A 24,230-nucleotide genomic window follows, 5' to 3' on the forward strand; every position below is an offset into this window, starting at 1 on the left:
AACTTTTTTTTAATTAAAGGAAGGCAAGGGGTTATCGGATTCGAACTGGAGTGTTTCGTTACTTTTAACTTCGTATCTCTATCACCATTTACTTTCAGAATCTTTTGATTTTGGTCAAACTGGGTACAATTCTGGGTTCTCCCAGAATTTCTGTCGTGTAATCTTACGGGTGATCTAACATGATATATTCGAGCTTATCGTTACATGGATTAGGATAGGCTGTGGTTCACACCTTCCTTGAAGTAAGTGTATATGGGTACAACATGGGTAGCCTTTAAGCCAGGTACTGGCCCGGTTTACTAGCCCCTAAAAAAATCACCTTTATAATGATGAAGATGCCCTTTGTGCAGTCAGAATCAGCAATGACCTACCTGATGTTAATTGAGGGATTGAGGGTCTTCCTGAAGAACCCCTGTCCTCATAGGTCAAACCTGTCAGCTTGCTACAGAACCTGGAGTTGCTGTCATTGGCATCGCCCTACTGGGCCAAGGCTCTATCATTGTCTTCTGAAGGTTTCTGCTGAAAACACACATTTGTAAGCTGTGAGGGAAGATGTTAAGCACATTAGCTAGCTGTTACCTCAGTGAGATTGTGGCTCTGATCTCTGAGATCCCTCTCTACTGGTACCTTCTGTCAGTCATCAAACACTCATCTCCGTTTCACTAAATTGTGAACTCTTAGATTGAGGGCAGAGTTCATCCGTAATTCCAGTGCCCGTCACATACTAGGTAGTTTATATATATATATTTCTTGCATGGTTGAATAAATGCTTGATGGCTATGTGATGCTTGAGGATAGAGGGTGGGGCATAGATGGTAGGGACAGGCTTCTCATATGTGGCATAGCCAGGAAAAGGCAAGGCTAGGTGGAAGGGCACAGGAGGGTTCTGGGGTACTATAGAGCATCAAGATGGTACAGGTCTGTGGTGGGAGCACTGTACAATTAAAAATGGGAACTAATTGAATGAAGCTTCAAAGTTCAAAGCTTTCGAGAAGCTGTGGATAAGGGAGTACGCTATGGAAACAGATAGAATAGGTTATACTCCCAGTGTAGCTACTTCCTATTGCAACGCGGCTTTTTTTCAAGTGGGCTGGGGACCAACTTGGAATGGGATGTTTGAGTAGAAGAATGACATGATCTAACTTATTTTAATAGGATCACTTTGGTTACAGTGTTGGGAGGAGAATGAGATGGGAGGGCTAGGACAGCACTGGGGCATCAATAAAGAGGTTATTACAGTAATCCAAGCTACGCATGAGTGTGGCTTGGACCAGGCTAAATGCATTGGAGGTGGTGATAAGTGGTCAGATTTAGCATGTATAGTGAAGGTAGAACTGTCAGGATTTAATGATGGATAATACTAGATCTCTTTCTTCTACGCCTAACAAAATAAAACAAAACACTTTGTGATGGCTATAAATTAGAAAATAGAAGTTGATGCTAGTGATTTAAACAGAGCTTATTTCCCAGTAAAGCAGAGCTTCCTTGATGTTGAGGCAACCTTGGGTTCAGTAAGCTTTCAAGTCCATGTTTTCCAGCAGCCGCCTTCTATAAGGAGCTTCAGCAGAGTGGTATTTACATTACCTCTTTTCCTGTCGATGGAATCTGTAGCAAACAGAGCAGCGTGTACAATTTTATCTCACTTGAGAGCATTTCTGACCATGGATCTGTCACTCCTTACATAGGGAATAGAGTTTTTTCAGGATGTCCTTCTTTCAGGGAAAGCCTTTACCCAGTGAGGTAAATATACTATGAAAACAACCTGATCAGATAAGGGTTCAAGGACCTTGCTCTATTCACCCATGTAAACATACTCAGCTTCATTTATTTGAAGTTCAATTTTCTGGCCCCGATAAGAGAGGACAGCCTTGATTAACATAACAATTGATATTCTATTCCCTGGATAAGATATTCATTGTTGAACTCCTTCTATTGATTTTATAAGATGATTTTATAGGATTGTGTAACAGTTGCACTGAGAGGATATTTAGGAGTAGGGAAGCCTCTGAGCAAAGTATCCTTACGCTACTCAGATGAGAAACTTCTTAATTCATTAGCACCTCTAAGAATAGCGCCTCATCCACTGCCCACTCTGACTTAACTAGGCATACAGGCAGGAAGGGGAGTGTTGGCAAGAGGACTTGAATCCCTCAGAAGATGTATAGTCTCATGATTGAATCTAACTGATTGAAAAACATAATCGACCTTCAACCCAGGGTCAGTGGTAGCATCTGAGAGCAATCTCTGGGACATCTGTGTCTGGGGAGGTCACCAGGCACAGTGGACAGATGCAAATGGCTTTGGGCAATTTGGTTAAAATCTCTCCTTTGCAGGGTTGATATTTGATTCATTGGCCATTTCTTTGAGGCAAGTGACAAAGAAGTCATGATTTCTGTCAGCGTGCCTACCCACAGGGTAGTAGCCAGAGGCTGAAGCTGGCAGGCAAGAGGGTGCCTGTCACTGAAATAGTTATATCTCAGTTTGAAAACTCCAGGGGAATTCCATTTTGATGGGCTCCTCTTTACACAGAAGTAAAATTTCCAGAAGTGGAAAACTGTTGAAGATTTAAGTGATATTTCTGGATCTTTATGTCTTTTGTTGTGCTTCAGTGTATTCTGAAAATTATAACCGAAGGTTTTCTCTTCCGTCATTATTCAAATAGATTAGAATTCACAGTACATTCATAGAGCATATTACTAATTTCTGGAAAATCTATTTTTACAGTGTAAATTTTATATATTTTACTGAGTGAATGTCTAATATATTCAGAGCCAGTTTATGAAGCAAAAAAGAAAATCAGCCAGGCATGGTGGCTCACACCTGTAATCTCAGCACTTTGGGAGGCTGAGGCAGGAGAGTCACTTAAGGCCAGGAGTTCAAAACCAGCTTGGGCAACCCGTTCTCTACCAAAACAAACAAACAAACAGACAAACAAAAAACTAGCCAGGCTTGGTGGCATGCACCTGTAGTCCCAGTGATGCAGAACAGGCAAGCGCCAAAATTGGGGCTTAGCCCAGAGTTCTTGGCTTTGCTCCTGAAAGAATTCAAGTGTGAGCCAGTGGTATTAGACAACAGTCTTTTATTGTTGTTCCGTGTTCTTTGTGGGCAGTACACCCGGAGTCAGCAACCGTATTTATACCCACTTATACTCAATTACATGCAAATTAAGGGGCAGGTTAATGCAAATTGAGGGAGCGGGTTATTTATAACTTTCTAGGAAAAAGGTAGCGACTTTTGCTTTGTTGCCATGGAAAAGGCTGTAACTTCTGGTTTGTTGCCATGGCATTTGTAAACTGTCATGAGGCTGGTGGGAGTGTCTTATGTTAATGAACAATGAGGGCAGCTAGGGATCGTGTTTGTTGCCATCTGCTGGTTTCTTCTGGTTTTTCCGCTTTATCCTGTCTGGACCACAACCTGTTTCGGTCAGCAAGGTTGTGACCAGAAAACAAGTTCGTCCAGCCTCCTACCTCACCAGCTACTAAGGAGGCTGAGTGGGGAGGATCACTTGAGCCCAGGAGTTCAAGGCTATGATGGCTTCACTGCACTCCAGCTTGGGTGACAAAGTGAGACCTTGTCTCAAAAAAAAAAAAAGAAAAAGAAAAGAAAATCAGTCTTGTGCCTTTATGCTATCTTGATATATAGAGAATAAAACAATATGGTCCAGAAACAGGCAGTGAGAAACACAAGGCCTCTGGATGATAAAAATACTTTCATTCATTCTATGTTTAAGTATTTATTGAGCATTTATTAGGTGCTAAAGATGTAAATATAAATGTGAGCAAAACATAAAAAATCCTGCCTTCTTTTTATGTTCCAATGTGTGTGTTGGGGTGGGGATGTGAAACAGACTATTAGTAATAAATGAGGCAACCTATAAGATGATTTTCATAAGGAGAAAAATGCTATGGGGAAAGATGGGATTTCGTGACAGAGTGACTTGTTTGCTTGTGTGATGAGGACAGGCCAGAATCAACAATGTAGTCAAGGAAGGCCTTTCTAAGAATAAGGTATTTGAGTTGAGATTTAAACAAGAAAAAGGAGTGGAGGGTCAGGAGAAAGAACTTCAGACAGTGGGATTAGCAAATTCAGAGGCCCTAAAGTCAGAACCACCTTGGCTTGTTTGGGCAAGAGTAGTGGTAGCTTGGTCAGTTAGGCTGTTTTTGCAGTGGTCTAGGCCTGTGACGATGATGGCTTGGACTAGAGTCGGAGCAATGGAAATAGAAAGAAGTGAATAAATGTAGGTATATTTTGGATGTGGAGTTGACAAGACTTGCAGGTGGATTGGATATGGAAGGTAAGGGAGAAAGACTTAAAGAATAACTTCTAGGCTTTTGGATTTAGCAGCTGTGTGGGCAGCGGTGTGCCATTAGCTGAGATGAAGACTGGAAGAGAAATATGTTGGGGTGTGAGTGGAAATCAAAACCTGCTTTGTACATGTTACTTTTGGGATGCTGATTAGACACACAGAAGTGTTGCCAAAAAGTCCTCAGGTCCTCTGTCACAGCAACTTTTCTTATTTTATGCACAGATTAAATGAACTTGGCTCTCTTGTTTTTTTTAAACCCACAAGATTAAAAGCTTGGCATCTCTTTCTCTCTTGCACATCAGATTCCATATATCAAATTGCCTACTGAAAATATCCACCCAAACCTAACATGTTCAAAGCTAAAGCTGTTATCTTGTTCTTCACACTTGTTCCTTCTGTATTTTTTTATCCTGCTCAGTGATTCCTTTGTTTGCCCTATGACCCAAGCTTATTTCTAGACTCTATCCCTCCCTCACCCCAACATTCAATGCATTACTAAGTTGTGTTGAAAAATGTCTCCCAAATGTCTCTCTAATCTGTCTCCTACTCTCCATCTGAGCTGCTACTACCATTCAAGACCATGTTACCTCTTGCCTGGATTACCATATCAGCATATGCTACTGTACCATTTTAGTAAATCACCTTTAACTTCCTACATTTTGAGTAACTTCTGCTTTTTCTTCAAAACTCAGTTTAGCGATAATTTCCTGCAGGAAGACTTCACTGACATCCCAACTCATCCCCTATCCTACCTAGATTAGGTAACCCCTCTTAGATGTCCCTATAGTGCCCTGTGTTTACTTTTATCATAGCACATATCACACAGTATTATAATTGCCTCTTTACTTATCTGACTATTTAACTATACTGTGAGCTCCCAGGTGTCAGAGACTGTTTCTCTTATTGTCATATCTCCCATGTCCAACATGGTGCCTGCCACATGATTGGCACTCAGTAAATGTTTTTCAACGAATGAATGCTTGAAGCAAATTAAAAGGAAAGGCTGCTTGAAGGCAAACTGACAACAGTAAGAGATGGTAGTTTATATTTCTGTAAGTGAGGAAGTAAACAGCAAAATAAGCCATAGAATCTCAAAAAGTACCATAGTCTAGGGGCACTTAGCATAGGAACAATTAATATTATATTCTTGTTTTGTATTACAAATTTATAGGATAATGCAATCATTTCCATTCATTGTAAAGACAGTGGTGCATCCAGAAAAGACTAAATTGTATTTAGTAGCCTTTGGTTAAGAATGTTTGGGGGTATGCACTACATAATAAGACTTAGGAGTTAAGACTGACCCAGGATCTACATCAAACCAGGTTGGGGATAAATGATTATATAATACATCGACAGTTTAACACAACCAGTTCTAGAACTTACATGTTTCCCTGCATATTGATTTATAGTTTTGGATATATGTAGAAAATATTAGAACTGAAGCCCAAGCCATCATCCTATTTTTTTAGAAAGGTAGTATTGAGTTCACTTTCTGAAAGCATCCAAAAAATCTCTCATATACTAAACAATTAAAGACAGTTTCTCTAAATAGAAATATTGGCTTTGCTGAAGCCAAGGTGTGAATGTGGAAACACCTGGTCACCAGCCTATAACCCCAGAAATGCCTGGAGTGTTTGCATAAGTGCCTCATAGCAGGAGTGGTTCTAATATGATGTGAAGACTGCATAACCTGAGGAGGTTGGCGGTCTCTCTCCACCATGCCATGTGGGCCAACTGGGGCCGTATTTTTGAGTACTAGGTGGAAATGAGAGCCCTGTGGGAGTGAGGGAATAATCCTGCTGAGTCCTCAGCAGTACTCAGACACCTGTGAGATGCTCACCTGGAATGGGCTTTCAGGATGAAGTTACATTAAGGCTCCAGCATAGAATCATGTGGCTTATGAATATATTTGTTTCAGCCAAGTGTTTCACCTCTGATGGTTACTAATGGATATGCTAATTCTAATCAGAACAGGATTTTTAAAGGAACTATCAGAACGCATTTCATGTTTTGCACTGGGGAAATGACAATATTTCTTTCAACTGAGTTAGAAACCAAAATATTTCAGTCGCTCCTGTGACACTAATGAATCACAGACATGGTGAGCTTGCCAAAGACACAGAAGCAAAATATATTCTTTGTTCTGCCTGAGGCATGTCAGGATAGTAGTAGATTTTTGTTCTGGCTTCAAGTTTCAATGAGTGAATGAGTAAGAAGTGTTTCAGAAGTTTTTTGGTAAGATGTCTTCTGCTCCCTCCTGAAATTCTGAAAACATTTTCTCACAGAAACAATGTTAGAAATAGTGTTATTTGCTGGGCACGGTGGCTCACGCCTGTAATCCCAGCACTTTGGGAAGTGGGAATATCGCTTGAGCACAAGAGTTTGAGACCAGCCTGGGCAACACGGTGAAACACTGCCTCTACAAAAATACAAAAATTAGCTGGACGTGGTGGTGCGTATCTGTATTCCCAGCTACTTGGGAGGCTGAGGCAGGAGAATCTCTTGAGTCTAGGAGGTGGACATTGTAGTGAGCCAAGATCATGCCACTGTACTCCAGCGTGGGAGACAGAGCCAGACTCCGTCTTGAAAAAAAGAAAGAGAAGAAAGAAGGAAGGAAGGAAGGAAAGAAGGAAGGAAGGAAGGGAGGAAGGAAAGGAGGGAGGGAGGAAGGAAAGGAGGGAGGAAGGAAGGAAAGGAGGGAGGGAGGAAGGAAAGGAGGGAGGGAGGAAGGAAAGGAGGGAGGGAGGAAGGAAAGGAGGGAGGGAGGAAGGAAAGGAGGGAGGGAGGGAGGGAAGGAGGGAGGGAAGGAAGGAAGGAAGGAAGGAATGAAGGAAGGAAGGAAGGAAGGAATGAAGGGTGTTATTTCTGCCAGTCTGAAAAATCCACTAAAATCTATCTGTATATAAATTGAATCAACTGTATGTTGAGCATGTATTATATTCTAAGCACTTTTTAATGTAGTACCCACAAAAACCATATGATATGGGGTACTATTAGGTTGGAGTGAAAGTAATTTATGTTTTGCCATTAAAAGGGAAAATTGCAATTGCTTTTGCACCAACCTATATTAATAATATAATTTCACCTCAGGGAGGTTACATTTCTTGACCCAGGTCACACAACTAGAGATTGGTGATTTTATTTGACTCCACAACTCATATGCATATGCACAGAGTACCCTTAAGTAACTAGTCCAAGACAAAGAACATAGGTAGTGGTAGAGATAAAGAATTGAACTCAGGCAATCATAGTTGAGGAACTGAACATTTAACCACTACCTTAGAATGTCTTAGAAGTGCCTAACTAACGTTACTGAGTAACTGGTGCAAAGTTTGTGTCTATAGATAGACATAACTCATGTGATGTAACTCCTGTCATTGATTGGTACAGTGTGGGAGTGAAAGGGCAAGGCAGTCAGTGTGTCCATCAGTCCTGGGTGTGCCTGGAACAGGTCTGGTTTATGTCTGTTGTCATGGTGTAATTATTACTGGTGTACCCTTTTACTCTTAAGAATGTCCGGGTTTTAACAATAAATGTTGTGGTCACCCTAACCACAAGAGAAGAGAAGACACTTGGTCAGTTAGTTCTGAGGTGGCTGAAGCCGTACTCATTTTATGATGAAGGATAATCTGAAAAGGCTGTATAAAGAAGTGGCATTTGAAAAGAGCACTGAAAGATGAATACAATTTCTACAGGTGGAAACAGTCAAGGGGCCAGAGGAAGAAGGAGCAGGGCACAGGAGGAGCAGGGATATCACCTTCAAAGGTCAACAGGGAGTGGGGTCAGCTTAAGCAAAAGCACAAAGCCTGCAGGTAGGCCATAGCATATTCAAAGAGCAAGTAATGCAGCTCATTTGGGGGCATTTGCAAATAGCCTAAAATGAAACTGGCAAGTTAGGCTGTGGCCAAATTGTGGGAGATCGTGAGTACTAAGATAAGGAATTAGACCTTGATTCTTCAGGCAGTAGGTCGACACTAAAGGTTTTTAAGCAGGAGAATGGAGTACTTTTCGCATGGTTATAATGTAGAGAAGTAACTGCCTTGCCCTTTCACTCCCTCCCTGTACCAATCAATGATGGGAATTACATTACATTACATTACAAAGTAGAAACTTTGGGCTAGTTGCCTACTAATGTTAGTTAGGCACTTCTGAGACATTTTAAGGCAAATAGTACCTTATTTTAAGGTAAACAAGGCATGGCTTACTTTATCCATATTCTGGTTATTTCGAAACTTAAAAAGGATTTTGTCAACTCCTTGGTATCTTCTCTTTATTATCTGAAATTTATAACACAGTATTTTGAATATACATAGAAGCCCTCTTATTTTTGTATTTATTTATTTTTGAGATGGAGTTTCACTCTTGTTGCGCAAGCTGAAGTACAGTGGCATGATCTTGGCTCACCGCAACCTCTGCCTCCTGTGTTCAAGCGATTCTCCTGCCTCAGCCTCCTGAGTAGCTGGGATTACAGGCGTGTGCCACCACGCCCGGCTAATTTTTTGTATGTTTAGTAGAGACGGGGTTTCACCATGTTGGCCAGGCTGATCTCAAACTCCTGAACTCAGGTGATCTGCCTGCCTTGGCCTCCCAAGGTGCAGGGATTACAGGCATGAGCCACCGTGCCCTGACTAGAAGCCCTCTTATCTAAATTGATTCTTTTCACTGAGTTAATTGAAAAAGTCAGATTAAGGAAAATATTAATCAAACATGGTACTTTAAGCATGATATTTTTCTCAATATATATAAATATTCACTTATTAACTGATCTTTTGATTTAGGACTGACCAAGCCCTTTTCTTTGAAGATGAGCCCATGACTGGTGTTTTATGATTTCTCTCTCTTTCTTTCTTTGTGTGTGTGTGTGTGTGTGTGTGTGCAGTAACTACACCTATAGGCCATCAGCTGATTTTCAGGGCAGTGTCTTTAAAGTAGAGTGGGCTCCTAAAAATAATTGCAAAATCATAAGTAATAATTCTGTCCTTATTATTATTATTATTTTTGAGACTGAGTCTCACTCTGTTGCCCAGGCTGGAGTGCAGTGGTGTGATCTTGGCTCACTGCAGCTTTGACCACCTGGGCTTAAGCAGTCCTTTCACCTCAGCCTCCTTTGTAGCTGGGACTATAGGTGCATGCCACCACACCTGGCTAATTATTTTATTTTATTCTATTTTTATTTTTTGTAGAGACAGGGTTTCACCATGTTGCCCAGGCTGGTCTCAAAATTCTGGGCTCAAGCCATCTGCCTGCTTCAGTTTCCCAATGTGCTGGGGTTACAGGCATGAACCACCTCACCCAGCCCCTCCTTAATTTTTTATAGTTATTTCACACACAACTAATTGAACAGTAATTTTTAAATGACTCTCCTTTAACTAGTCTTTCCAAATCTTTTCATGTAATTTTTTCAAAGAAGCAACTCTTTTTTCTCACGAACACTTTAAAAATTTGTGTAAAGTTTTATTAAACTACACAATCAAATGGCAAGTAGAATTGGCAGAAGCAGGTTTTGGAAACAAATGTGACTGACTTTTGGTAAGCCCAGAGCACTATGCTTGGGAGCTGATGCAAATGGAAAAACTGGCGACTAACCTACCAAAAACAAAGGCTCAGTGCACTTCCCACATTAGTCAGTAGGTTTTACAATTCGTTAAGTGGAGAATTGGTTAAGAGAATATGTACTATAGAAGGTTCTAGTAAATATTTGTTGAGTTTAATTTAATTCAATTGGATCTTTAGGAAGAAATGTTTCCACCATCCATTTGTATTGGTCATTTATCTAGTATGTCCATGAAAGGGAAAATGCAGATAGGACGACCAGTTTTATGAAAATTAAAATTTCAACTATTCCCCCCCCCACCACTCCCACTCCCCCGGCCATGGCGCTCCTTATCTTTCCTCTGTACTCATGTTTTCTCCACAGTACTTGGCCAGCAGCTGACATATTTAAGGTATTAATTATTTGTTTATTGTATGTCTCTATACACTAGAATCAAAAGTCAATAAAGAGAAAGAATTTGGGGCTTTTTTACTCTTATATTTTCCTGAGCCTAGAAACAGTGGTTAGCATAGAGTAGGTGCTCAGTAATTATTCATAGAATGCATAAATGTATGAATGACTGGCTTCATAGACTGTCAAAGCTGCAAGCAACCTTTGAAATTATCTAGTTCAATATAGCATTGTGTAGAGGTTTGATATGGAACATAAAGATGGATCTGGGTTCAAATGCATCACTTACTTGCTGTGTGATTTTGGGCAAATTACTTGACATTTCTGTGCCTCAGTTTCCTCATCTTTGAAATGGGGATAATAATAGTGGGCTGTATTTTAGGGTAAATTGTGAGGATTCAATCAGATAATGTATCCAAAGCACTTAGTGTAGTGCCTAACACATGATAGCTTTGCATCAGTGAAGGTTTAGAAATAGAAATCACTTCATTGGTTGACAATAGAGAGAATTTAATTCAGGGAACTGGTAATAAAGGAGCTGAGAAACCAAACAGGGGATGGCAAGGTAACCCATAGATTTGCAACAGCAGAGCTAGGGCTCTGAAGGACAGTGGCTGGGGATGGTGTTATCAGAACCCGGAGGCCTGGTCATGTGAGGTAAGCTAGAACCTTAGTGAGAATGTCTGTCAGGAACTGAACCCACATGGAAGATTTAGCTGCTATAGGAGATGCCACCCTCAGAGGAGAGGGAGGGAGAGAAATACTTGCTCCTGCTTTCAGTCACCCTCCAATATCTCTCATTGGCTGAACCTAGCCAGAAAGCAACAAACAAGGGAACCTGGGAAAGGCAGCTTGGAGAGGTCAAGTCCTTCCTCCTTCTATACAGAGCGGAGCTGAAGAAGGGTGAGAAAGAGTGTGCTGTTTAATCAACAACTATTATTGCTATTATTGGCCTAACTAACACAATGCTGAGCTAACCAGCTAGAGGCAGCCTGTTACATAAGGGGAAATGTGTTAAACGATGAATCAGAGCCAGATTTTTTCATGTTCAACCCCATTTACATTAGTCATGGTGTGATTGACTCACAAGGGATTGGCTGGATGTTTTAACTCTTTGAGGTCCCACACTTTGTGCTTCTGGGCTGCAATATCATGAGTTAGCTATGGACATAAGCTTTTCCTCACTCCTAAACTGAAACTACTTCTCAATTACACAGCTAAATGTTACAGTTCCACAAGTTCCAACCAAAACTAATGTAGACTGAAATGTTTAAATTTTTTGATGTTCTGCTTAAACAGCCCAATTATGGACTAAATTTAAATTAAAAACTCAGCATGATTCGGATGGCTTATGTCTCTGTGTGATGGCTTTTATATTAAATGGTTTACACGAATGCAGTCGTTTATCGTGGAAACAGGTTGTCATGCATATTAATGAGACCCAGGTGTTAACTTCATGCTGTTTTCTTTCCAATGAAGAAAATCTTTACATTAAGTTAAAGTGTTTTTACAAGTATTTGTTGTAATAATTATAAGACAAGGCTTTATGCATCATAATGTTTACTAAGTTCATTTCCTAATTCCAGTTTATTTCTTAATTCCTCTCCTATCTCACTGCACTTTTGCTTTTGGATGCTGAGGGCTTCCAGCCAGACATCTTAGTAGATCGTGGTAGCCTGAAGGTCCTAAAGAGCTAAAGAAGGATAAACTTTCCTCCAGCAGCTCTTTAAATGGCAAGACTTCATGTCTGCCCAAGGACATTTTATACTCACCCCTTGTGGCTTTCTCCTTTCCTACCAGGCAGGAAGATTGGCAGAGATTATAGATTAAAAGGCCCATGTCTCTTATAATTTTAAAATTTTCCTTGGGGTACTTAAAAAAACTCTTTTGATCATTTCTGTGACTTCTCTGTAGCTCTTAAGCTTTTCTTAAGGTGCAGAAGCCTGGGCTGGTTAAAATTCTTTAAGAGGAACTGACCAATGTTACATATAGTGAGACAATACTTTGTGGATCTTATTCATTTTAGAGAAGGTTCATGGAGCAGCAGTGATCTACCTAATTTTATGAGATTGATGTGGGGCTTGTGTTCAAAGAGGACACCTGTCTGAGGGGTGGGGGCATACTCCTCAATTTTATAAACAGTTCTTGAGTCTCTACTGTAAGCTCAGCACTGTTGCTATGTGCTGGGAATACAAAGTATGTAAGACATCATCTCAGCCCTTTGAGAATTATAATCTCACAAGGAAATATTTGTACATATAGCTTTTTAAAGTATAGTATGGACTTGGAGGTGTGCATAGGGTCATTCCAGAGCTCATTAGAAGCACCCAAATCAGTCTTGGGATCTGGGGTAGGGGTTCTAGAAGAAATGATACATGTATGAAGTCTTGAAGTAGGGGTGATTTGGGTGAAGAGGTAAGGGAAGTGTGTTCCTCGAAAAGAGGATAACATGAGCAAAGGCATGGGAATGTGAGGAAACACGGTATATTCATCAGTTCAGTGTTACTACGGATTGATGAGTGAGGTGAGGTGTGAAGGGAAAGTGATGGGAGGTGGGCTTGGGTTGTGCAAGGCCTGCTGGCCAGGTTGTGGACTGTGGCCTTTCACATGGAATTTGTTCTTGGGGTAGGGATGGAATTAGATGGGGTGAGGAGAGATGGGAGGTTTTAAGGGACAGTATGTATTTTCTGTGAGGTTTGAAAGGAAGAGATGGGATGAACAACACTTTATCTTGAAATGGCACTTTTTTCTTTAAAGATTTTCCAAAGCTGACATGTACACCCTGAGGCTTCTGTCTCCGTGTATGGGCGTGTGAAATTTTTTTTTAATCACGAAAAAAAAAAAAAGAGCCAAAATCCAAAGGACTCAATTTTTAAAATAACATTTATTGTGTTTTTCTGATTCAAAGTAGCACATGTTCATTTTTAAAATGTGGAAAGTACAGAAAAGTACAATGAAGAAAATTAAAATTACCAATAATCTTGATACTCAGAGATAATATGGTTAACATTTTGGAGTTTTTTTTTTTCCTAATCTTTTCTACATACATCCATACACATACATCTGTACACACCCCCACATATGTATGCATTTTACAAAATTAGGATTATATTAAATACTGTGTTTTCTAACTGGCTTTTTTTCACATAATTACATTATGTGGTGACCACTTTTACAGGTTATTTGTTAGTTATTCTTTTACAAAATAATTTTTTTCTTTCTTTTTTTGGAGACAGGGTCTCACTCTGTCACCCAGCCTGAAGTGCAGTGGTGCAGTCTTGGCTCACTGCAACCTTTGCCTCCCAGGCTCAAGCAATCCTCCCACCTCAGCCCCCCAAGCAGCTGGGACCACAGGGGCACCACCGTGTCCAGATACTTTTTTGCATTTTTTGTAGAGATGAGATTTTGCCATGTTGCCCAGGCTGGTCTTGAACTCCTGAGCTCAAGCGATTCTTCTGCCTTGGCCTCCCAAAATGCTGGGATTACAGGTGCGAGCCACCGCACCCGGCCTCCTTTACAAAATAATTTTAATACTTGTACAGTATTTTATTGGACTTATGTGCAAGCTATTTACCCCACTTGTACTGTTAGACATTCCTTTCCCACCACTTGTTTTGCAATTATATGTAATGCTGTGATAATCGTGCCCTTACATAAATATTTGAGTACCTCTTACTAATTTTCCATTGGATAAATTCTTAGAAGTGGTATTTCTAGAACAAGGGGACTGTATATATTTTAAAACTTTTGATGGGCTTTCCTAAATTGTCCTCTAGAAATATTCCATTTTACTTCCATTTGTTCTAAATGTTAAAAGGGGCTGCTTGTTTCTCTACATCTTTGCACATTTTATAGATAAAACTGGTATCTCATTTGTTCTAATTTATTTGACCACTAGTGAAGTTTATCATCTTTACTTATGTCTATCCATCATTCAGATCTTTTATGAATTTCTTATGTGCATTCTTTCTAAATTTTCTATTGGTGTGCTTTTTATTATTGATTTTTGAAAGTCTTTATGTAGTAAAGATATATTGCTATTTGTCTGTCCTTTATGTTGCACTTTTTCAGTTATTTTCCTTTATTTTTTATTCATGGCATTTTAATACTCATTTTGATGTAGTCAAATTTATAAGTTTTCATTACGGTTGCTTTTTTACTTTTGTTCTTAGAATAAAGGATTCCCCTTCCCCCTGATCAGCTAGTCACCCATAGTTTCTTTTTAAAAAATCTTTTTATTGGAAAATTTTTACCTCCTACTTTTTTATTTTTATTTTTGTTAATTTTACTTTGTGTTTTTTTTTTTTAAATTAGAGACAGGGTCTCATTCTGTTGCCCAGGCTGGACTACAGTGGGGTGATCATAGCTCACTGTAGCCTCAAACTCTTGGGCTCATGGGTTCAAGCAATCTTCTCACCTTAGATGCCACCACATCCAATTAAGTTAAAATAAATATTTTGTAGAGAAAGGGTCTTACTTTGTTACCCGGGCTGGTGTCGAACTCCTGGCTTCAAGTGATCCTCCCACCTCAGCCTCTCAAAGTGCTGGTATTACGGGCATGAGCCACCATGCCCGGCCTACCTTTCTACTTTATATGAAATTTAGTTGACAAATATTGTGAGAGAGGGGTCTAAGTTTTTTGTTTTCAAATTTTGTGCCACTTAGTCCAGTGTTTATTGAATAATTTATCCATTCCCCTGCCATACTAAAATAGCATGTATATTGTATATTGAACTCTCATGTAAATCTATATCTCTTTCTGGACTTGTTATTCTCTTGCTGTGAGCTATCCTGGCACCAGTGTTTTTTTGTTATACATATTATAAAGTTATAATAATGTCTGATTGTGCATGTTCTTCCTGAATAATCATACTTTAAAAATTTTAGCTACTCTTTCCTGTTTATTGCCCATATGACCTTTAGAATTATTTTGTCAACTCCCAAAGTAAAATCTAATTGTGCTTTTGATTGGAATTATGGTACATTTATGGAATAAAAAGAGCAAGGAAGTGATATCTTTACGCTTGGTCTTCACTTATCTGAATTAAAAAAAATGTATGTACTCAGAACTCAATGTTGAAAGTGCCCTGTCTGTTTTCTGTAGACTGAGACAGAGAGCTTGAGTGTGGAACCTGCATCTTTACATTGAGGATCAATTGGTTCATCATCTGACCTGATTGGACAATTTGACAACTGCAAACACAGGAAAGAGAAAGCAGTACAAAAAGACTGGAAAGGCCCTTTCAACATTTAGCCCCCAGTGTTCTTCACATGTTCACAGTTGCACATATCCTCCTAGGTTACTTTGAACTTTTATCTTGGCAAAAGCACTCTGCTTGAATTTTATTACTCTTAGGGAAGAACCCGGAGTCTCCCAAGTGAACAGCAATATGTCAACACTTCACTAATCAGAAGAGACCTTAGAACTGAAAAGAGCCAAGGAAGGGCTGGGATTTCAAGCAGAGACCTAATTTTAAAGCACAAAATGTAGCCAGAAAACTCTATGTAATGAGATTCTCTAACTTGGTTGTTAGCATTCCCAGACATACCCACGCAGTGTCAGACACACACACACACGTGCACGCACACACATGCGTGCACACTCACACACGCAAACTTGTGGCTTGATTTGTTGAAGTGGGAACAATTTCATTGCTATGAAGAAAAAAAGTAACTTGCATTACTATATCACTTCATCTTATTTGAAAATTGGAGGCATTAAAAAATTTCCTTTTTCAGTTAGGGAAATACAAAGATTATTGGGTTTGATAGCCTTTGGAGATAACTTGAAAATGGGAAAAGCCAAATTCTGAAGCAAATAATCACCAGTGGTGGAGGAAATATTAGTGATTATTTCAAAGAACAGACTTCCATTGGCCAGGTGGATTTGGATATATTTTGGGGGATATTAACATTCATTATTAGACTCTATATAGTAATAACCTGGTAAGACAGGATTAATTTGTAAGGTAGTAATTATAATGAGTTCCACTGTATGCAAATAAGTATCAGGATTCTTATTTGATCTCTGTCATACCAGGGTATAAGTGTCAACAAGGTAGAGTTGGTTATAAGAGTGGACGGGAAGACCTGACTTCTTGAATGGTGGAGTGAGTACCTCCATAAATCTGGATGAACCGTGAATACACTATGCTACATGAAAGAGCCCATCACAAAACATTAGATATTGTATGACTCCATTTATATGCAGTATCCAGGATGAGGAAGTCTACAGAGACAGAAAGTAGATACTAATTACCGCGGATTTGTTGTAATAATTAAATGGTTGCCTAGGTTTAGGGCAGGGCATGGTGAAGTTGAAAAGTGACTGTCTACGTGTAGGATTTCCATTTTGGGGGGATGAAAATATTTTAAACTTAGATTGGGCAAATGGTTTCATGTCTTTGTAAATATAGTGAAAGCTACTGGCTGGGCGCAGTGCACACACCTGTAATTACAGCACTTTGGGAATCTGATGAGGGAGGATTGCTTGAGGACAGGAGTTGAGATCAGCCTGGGCAACATCATGAGACCCCTGTCTCTACAAATAATTGAAAACAATTAACCAGGTGTGGTGGCTTACACTTGTAGTTCCAGCTACTTGGGAGGCTGAGGAGGTGGAGGCTACTGTGAAGTGTGATCAAGCCACTGTACTCCAGCCTGGGTGACAGAGTGAGATCCAGTCTCAAAAATAATCAAACAAACTACTGAATTATATACTTCAAGTGAATTTTATGACATGTGAATTAAATCTCAATAACCATTTTTTTTTCGAAGAGGGTGCGGAATAAGAATTTAGCAGAGTGGGAATGATTGGGCTGATACCATCAGTCTTGAGCAAGTACCCAAGTCTTCTGGGCCTTGGTTTCTTCATTTATAAAAATAAGAGTAATAACATCAACAGCAGACAGTTATTCTGATAATTAAATGAGATAATTTTAAAGAATTTAACTTAGTAATTGACACATAGTAGCTTTATAGGCCATCAAAAAAGAAGTCAAATTCTGATTGGCCAGTTGCTAAAGTGGAGAAAAAGAAAACACAACAGAATCAAGTGGGCAATTCCGAGAATTTAGAGAGGCAGCAGAAACAAAAGTGTGGGGTTGGTGCCTACCAGTCCTTAGGGTATGTGCTCTTGTGCTCTGCTTTTTTGTCTTCTGGGTTGTGCAGCCTTGTGTGAGTTTGGGAAAGATGTCGGGTAGTGATTTCAATTAGATGGAGACAAGGGCCTGCAAGTAAGTCTGTCCTTAGGTGGTAACACACAAAAGTTCTTACTTTTGGTGGCTTTCACCAAAGTCATGGTTTTTCTAGCTAATTGAATCATCAAATAGAAAAATACAGTACTTGCCATGTTCCCTCTGTTACAGGATCAACAGATTTGTATGCCTGCTGTGCAGTAACAGATGACTACAATGAGACAGTAGTGTTTGCAGCAGAGAAAGAGTATAATGACTGCAGGGCAGCTGAGTGAGGAGATGAGAGGAGATCCTCAAATCCATCTCCCCGAGGAGTGCTGGGTTGGGGTTTTTAAGCGGATTGTGGAGGGCAAAGGGCTGGAAAATTGGGTTCATAGATTGGTCAGGGTAAGGGGGATGAAGTCACCAGGATGTGGAAGCTGCATTCTTTGGTGAGTTGGCTTCTCGTGGGGTCCTTCAGACCAGCTGACCTCAGTAGTTTCACTAGTATTCAGGACCTGAAAGAATATATCAAATGGAAAACTTAACAATTCAGCATGTTCTAGTTGTTATCTATAGAGCAGTTAAAGTAAACGATAATCTTCTGACAGAGTCTACATGATTTCTGGGGCAATAGGCAGCTGAAAAATTATGAGGATGAGGGTCAGAGAGCCACCTGACCTAATGATTAATTCCGAATGTGCTGCAAGCTTGGTTTATTTTTGTTTCTCTCCCTCCCTTCTTCCCTATTAACTCCATAAAGTTTATAGGGACCATTTCACCTCCCTATGCATTGCTACCAACTTAAGCAGCTCTGCATTTTCATGAAATGAAGCAAAAAATTATGATTTCTGAGTGGAGAGCTGGCTTGGGACCATGTTTTTCTCATGTGTGCTGGTGAGGAAATCAATCTTCATCTATCAGTCATCCATTTGCCTCTCCTAGAAACAAACTGTGGGCCATCTTCCCTATTCTTGGAATTATCTGGCCTGTCCACTTGGCTTTCCAATAAAAACTGCTTGCTTGGTCAGCTTCTGCTAGGTGGTCTGGGGGAACTGGGGCACTGTTGAACACTTGTCCTTGAGTACTTGTCTGAAGCCAACGTAGCTCTTTCCCATTTGCCAACTAAGTTAATGAGGTTCCTCAGGATGGCTCCAGTGAGGTTTCAGAAAAGTGAGAAGGAATATTGAAACCAATTAAACTTCAGTCTTGGAAGAAGAAGCCTAACTGGTGGATCCAGTGTTACTGCCAGAGACAGCAGTAGCTCAGGACCTTGGCCCTGAAGGATCATAATGCGGCTGGTGGGGAAATAGGAGGCAGATGGGGTCCTGGAGCTGTGCAAGTTGGAGGCAAGAGGACTGCTAGTCAGAAAAGTTTTGTAAATCACTTTCATCTTGCCCACACTGGTGTTTATAGAAAGGTTGACATCTAGGTAACTGAAGTTATTCTTTGTGGAATCTGTGCTGCCATGCTTCATCTTAGTTGAGACAAAATGAGTCAGGATTTTGTGATTCTTTAGAACCTACAGACATGCTAATCATTTTTACAGGATTGCCAAAATATGCCAGTTTTCTTGATTGATTAGTAAGTACTGTTCCTGAGATGCGGTATGATAGTTTTGCAATTTTATGTGGCAGTTTGATGATAAAATCTTGGCTGCTAGGTCACAAGACGGCTTAGAATGTCTTGGAGGCATTCCTCCAGTGAACTGCATTGAAGCAGGGAATGCTTTGGAGTTCTATGAGGGGAAATCAATCTTTGAGAAGAGCAGGGAGGTGCTGTGCCTGGCTTTAAAGCAAATTTGGTAAGACATTAACAGTAGGGAAGAGAGGAAAGGCATTCTGGAAGCTTGTGTCAAATAACAGCCTAGGGATTGAGTTTTCTTGGAGTGGAAGATGAGTATGACACTTATAAATGCTGCTGGGAATATTTCAGTTGAGGTGACACACTTTGGTAATGGATTCCTTTAAGCAGCTGAATGCCTTGGAGGAAGTGAATAGTTATTCTCCTCCTCTCACGTCAAGGAGACCAGGTGGCTAAGTAGAAGAAGAAATAGTAATAAGTACCCCTAGGTCCCTGACCTAGCTTCACTAGAGATTTCCTATTTTCATTGGTCCTTAACTATTTAATGATTCATTTATAACACATCTTGTGTGTTAAATGGGGCGTTAGGATCCTCTATTAACATTATTTACAGAAATGTGAAATCTGAGCAGAAAGAGTTTCGGTCAAATGCCTTGCTTACAGTGGATGCTACTCCTGGTGTTTCAGAAGGAGAAAGTGAAATAGTAACAAAATTCACTTAGCCCTATACAACCCTATGAGGTATCATTATTATCTTCACTATACAGACAAGGAAACCACTGCTTAGGGAAATTAATAACTTGCCCAAATGTATACATCATCTAAGGGGTGGAGTCAGAATTGGAACCCAGGTCAGTCAGATTCCAGAGTCTGCATCCCTAACCACAAAACTCTGCTGCATCTTTGCATGGGGAAGTGACTTTCCCCAAAGCAAACAGCACTTACCAGTTTTATCATATGAAATGCAATTTGCTTCTATGAACTTATGGAAGAGCCCATTTTCAATCACTCATACATTTCTGGCTAACTGAGACTATTCATGGATGTTTGTTCCATTCCTCGTTCACAAGGTGAAGGTTGCAGGGTTACCAACAGCAAAAGAGGGCAACCTTCGATTGCTAATGTTTTCAAGCCTCACATTGCTATGGTCACATTGGCTAGAACAAGTAAAATGGCTGAGCCCAGATTTAAAGGGTAGAATAACAGTTTACCTTTTGGTGGTGGGGTGGCAGAGTTGCAAAGGGGTGGTATACATGTAGAGATCGGTGGACAAATTGGGGGCCAATCACTAAAACAATCTACCACACCTGCCTATTTCATGTCTCACTTAGAGCTTGTTCTTTTTTTTTGTACTTTAAGTTCTAGGGTACACGTGCACAACATGCAGGTTTATTACATATGTATACGTGTGCCATGTTGGTGTGCTGCACCCATTAACTTGTCATTTACATTAGGTATGTCTCCTAATGCTATCCCTACCCCCTCACCCCACAACAGGCCCCAGTGTGTGATGTTCCCCTTCCTGTGTCCAAGTGTTCTCATTGTTCAATTGCCACCTATGAGTGAGAACATGTGGTGTTTGGTTTTCTGTCCTTGTGATAGTTTGCTGAGAATGATGACTTCCAGCTTCATCCATGTCCCTGCAAAGGACATGAACTCATCCTTTTTTATGGCTGCATAGTATTCCATGGTGTATATGTGCCACGTTTTCTTAATCCAGTCTATCATTGATGGACATTTGGGTTGGTTCCAAGTCTTTGCTATTGTGAATAGTGCCGCAATAAACATACATGTGCATGTGTCTTCATAGCAGCATGATTTATAAACCTTTGGGTATATACCCAGTAATGGGAGAAAATTTATGCAATCTACTTGGTATTTCTAGCTCTAGATCCTTGAGGAATCACCACACTGTCTTCCACAATGGTTGAACTAGTTTACAGTCCCAACAACAGTGTAAAAGTGTTCCTATTTCTCCACATCCTCTCCAGCACCTGTTGTTTCCTGACTTTTTAATGATCGCCATTCTATCTGGTGTGACATGGTATCTCATTGTGGTTTTGATTTGCATTTCTCTGATGGCCAGTGATGATGAGCATTTTTTCATGTGTCTGTTGGCTGCATAAATGTCTTCTTTTGAGAAGTGTCTGTTCATATCCTTTGCCCACTTTTTGATGGGGTTGTTTTTTTCTTGTAAATTTGTTTAAGGTCTTTGTAGATTCTGGATATTAGTCCTTTGTCAGATGGGTAGATTGCAAAAATTTTCTCCCATTCTGTAGGTTGCCTGTTCACTCTGATGGTAGTTTCTTTTGCTGTGCAGAAGCTCTTTGGTTTAGTTAGATCCCATTTGTCAATTTTGACTTTTGTTGCCATTGCTTTCGGTGTTTTAGACATGAAGTCCTTGCCCATGCCTATGTCCTGAATGGTATTGCCTAGGTTTTCTTCTAGGGTTTTTATGGTTTTAGGTCTAACATTTAAGTCTTTAATCCATCTTGAATTAATTTTTGTATGAGGTGTGAGGAAGGGATCCAGTTTCAGCTTTCTACATATGGCCAGCCAGTTTTTCCAGCATCATTTATTAAACAGGGAATCCTTTCCCCATTTCTTGTTTTTGCCAGGTTTGTCAAAGATTGGATGGTTGTAGATGTGTGGTATTATTTCTGAGGGCTCTGTTCTGTTCCATTGGTCTATATCTCTGTTTTGGTACCAGTACCATGCTGTTTTGGTTACTGTAGCCTTGTAGTATAGTTTGAAGTCAGGTAGCGTGATGCCTCTAGCTTTGTTCTTTTGGCTTAGGATTGTCTTGGCAATGTGGGCTCTTTTTTGGTTCCATATGAACTTTAAAGTAGATTTTCCAATTCTGTGAAGAAAGTCATTGGTAGCTTGATGGGGATGGCACTGAATCTATAAATTACCTTGGGCAGTATGGCCATTTTCAGGATATTGATTCTTCCTATCCATGAGCATGGAATGTTCTTCCATTTGTTTGTGTCCTCTTTTATTTTGTTGAGCAGTGGTTTGTAGTTCTCCTTGAAGAGGTCCTTCACATCCCTTGTAAGTTGGATTCCTAGGTATTTTATTCTCTTTGAAGCAATTGTGAATGGGAGTTCACTCATGATTTGGCTCTCTGTTTGTCTGTTATTGGTGTATAAGAATGCTTGTGATTTTTGCACATTGATTTTGTATCGTGAGACTTTGCTGAAGTTGCTTATCAGCTTAAGCAGATTTTGGGCTGAGATGATGGGGTTTTCTAAACATACAATCATGTCATCTGCAAACAGGGACAATTTGACTTCCTCTTTTCCTAACTGAATACCCTTTATTTCCTTCTCCTGCCTGACTGCCCTGACCAGAACTTCCAACACTATATTGACTAGGAGTGGTGAGAGAGGGCATCCCTGTCCTGTGCCAGTTTTCAAAGGGAATGCTTCCAGTTTTTGCCCATTCAGTATGATATTGGCTGTGGGTTTGTCATCGATAGCTCTTATTATTTTGAGATACGTCCCTTCAATACCTAATTTATTGAGAGTTTTTAGCATGAAGGTTGTTGAATTTTGTCGAAGGCCTTTTCTGCATCTATTGAGATAATCATGTGGTTTTTGTCTTTGGTTCTGTTTATATGGTGGATTACATTTAATGATTTGCGTATGTTGAACCAGCCTTGCATCCCAGGGATGAAGCCCACTTGATCATGGTGGATAAGCTTTTTGATGTGCTGCTGGATTCGGTTTGCCAGTATTTTATTGAGGGTTTTTGCTCGATGTTCACAAGGGATATTGGTCTAAAATTCTCTTTTTTGGTTGTGTCTCTGCCAGGCTTTGGTATCAGGATGATGCTGGCCTCATAAAATGAGTTAGGGAGGATTCCCTCTTTTTCTATTGATTGGAATAGTTTCAGAAGGACTGGTACCAGCTCCTCCTTGTACCTCTGGTAGAATTCAGCTGTGAACCCATCTGGTCCTGGACTGTTTTTGGTTGGTAGGCTATTAATTATTGCCTCAATTTCAGAGCGTGTTATTTGTCTATTCAGGGATTCACCTTCTTCCTGGTTTAGTCTTGGGAGGGTGTATGTGTCGAGGAATTTATCCATTTCTTCTAGATTTTCTAGTTTATTTGCATAGAGGTGTTTATAGTATTCTCTGATGGTAGTTTGTATTTCTGTGGGATTGGTGGTGATAACTCCTTTATCATTTTTTATTGCATCTATTGATTCTTCTCTCTTTTCTTCATTAGTCTTGCTAGCAGTCTATCAGTTTTGTTGATCTTTTCAAAACCCAGCTCCTGGATTCATTTACTTTTTGAAGGGCTTTTTGTGTCTCTATTTCCTTCAGTTCTGCTCTGATCTTAGTTATTTCTTGCCTTCTGCTAGCTTTTGAATGTGTTTGCTCTTGCTTCTCTAGTTCTTTTAATTGTGATGTTAGGGTGTCAATTTTAGATCTTTCCTGCTTTCTCTTGTGGGCATTTAGTGCTATAAATTTCCCTCTACACACTGCTTTGAATGTGTCCCAGAGATTCTGGTATGTTGTGTCTTTGTTTTCATTGGTTTCAAAGAACATCTTTATTTCTGCCTTCATTTTGTTATGTGCCCAGTAGTCATTCAGGAGCAGGTTGTTCAGTTTCCATGTAGTTTTGTGGTTTTGAGTGAGTTTCTTAATCCTGAGTTCTAGTTTGATTGCACTGTGATCTGAGACACAGTTTATTATAATTTCTGTCATTTACATTTGCTGAAGAGTGTTTTACTTCCAACTATGTGGTCAATTTTGGAATAGGTGTAGTGTGGTGCTGAGAAGAATGTATATTCTGTTGATTTTGGGTGGAGAGCTCAGTAGATGTCTATTAGGTCTGCTTGGTGCAGAGCTGAGTTGAATTCCTGGATATCCTTGTTAACTTTCTGTCTCATTGATCTGTCTAATGTTGACAGTGGGGTGTTAAAGTCTCCCACTATTATTGTATCAGAGTCTAAATCTCTTTGTAGGTCTCTAAGAACTTGCTTTATGAATCTAGGTGCTCCTGTATTGGGTGCATATATATTTAGGATAGTTAGCTCTTCTTGTCGAATTGATCCCTTTACCATTATGTAATGGCCTTCTTTGTCTCTTTTGATCTTTGTTGGTTTAAAGTGTTTTATCAGAGACTAGGATTGAAACCCCTGCTTTTTATTTGTTTTCCATTTTCTTGGTAGCTCTTCCTCCATCCCTTTATTTTGAGCCTATCTGTGT

This window comes from Pongo abelii, chromosome X (assembly GCF_028885655.2).
Source record: "Pongo abelii isolate AG06213 chromosome X, NHGRI_mPonAbe1-v2.0_pri, whole genome shotgun sequence".
In the NCBI taxonomy this organism is placed as follows: Eukaryota; Metazoa; Chordata; class Mammalia; order Primates; family Hominidae; genus Pongo; species Pongo abelii.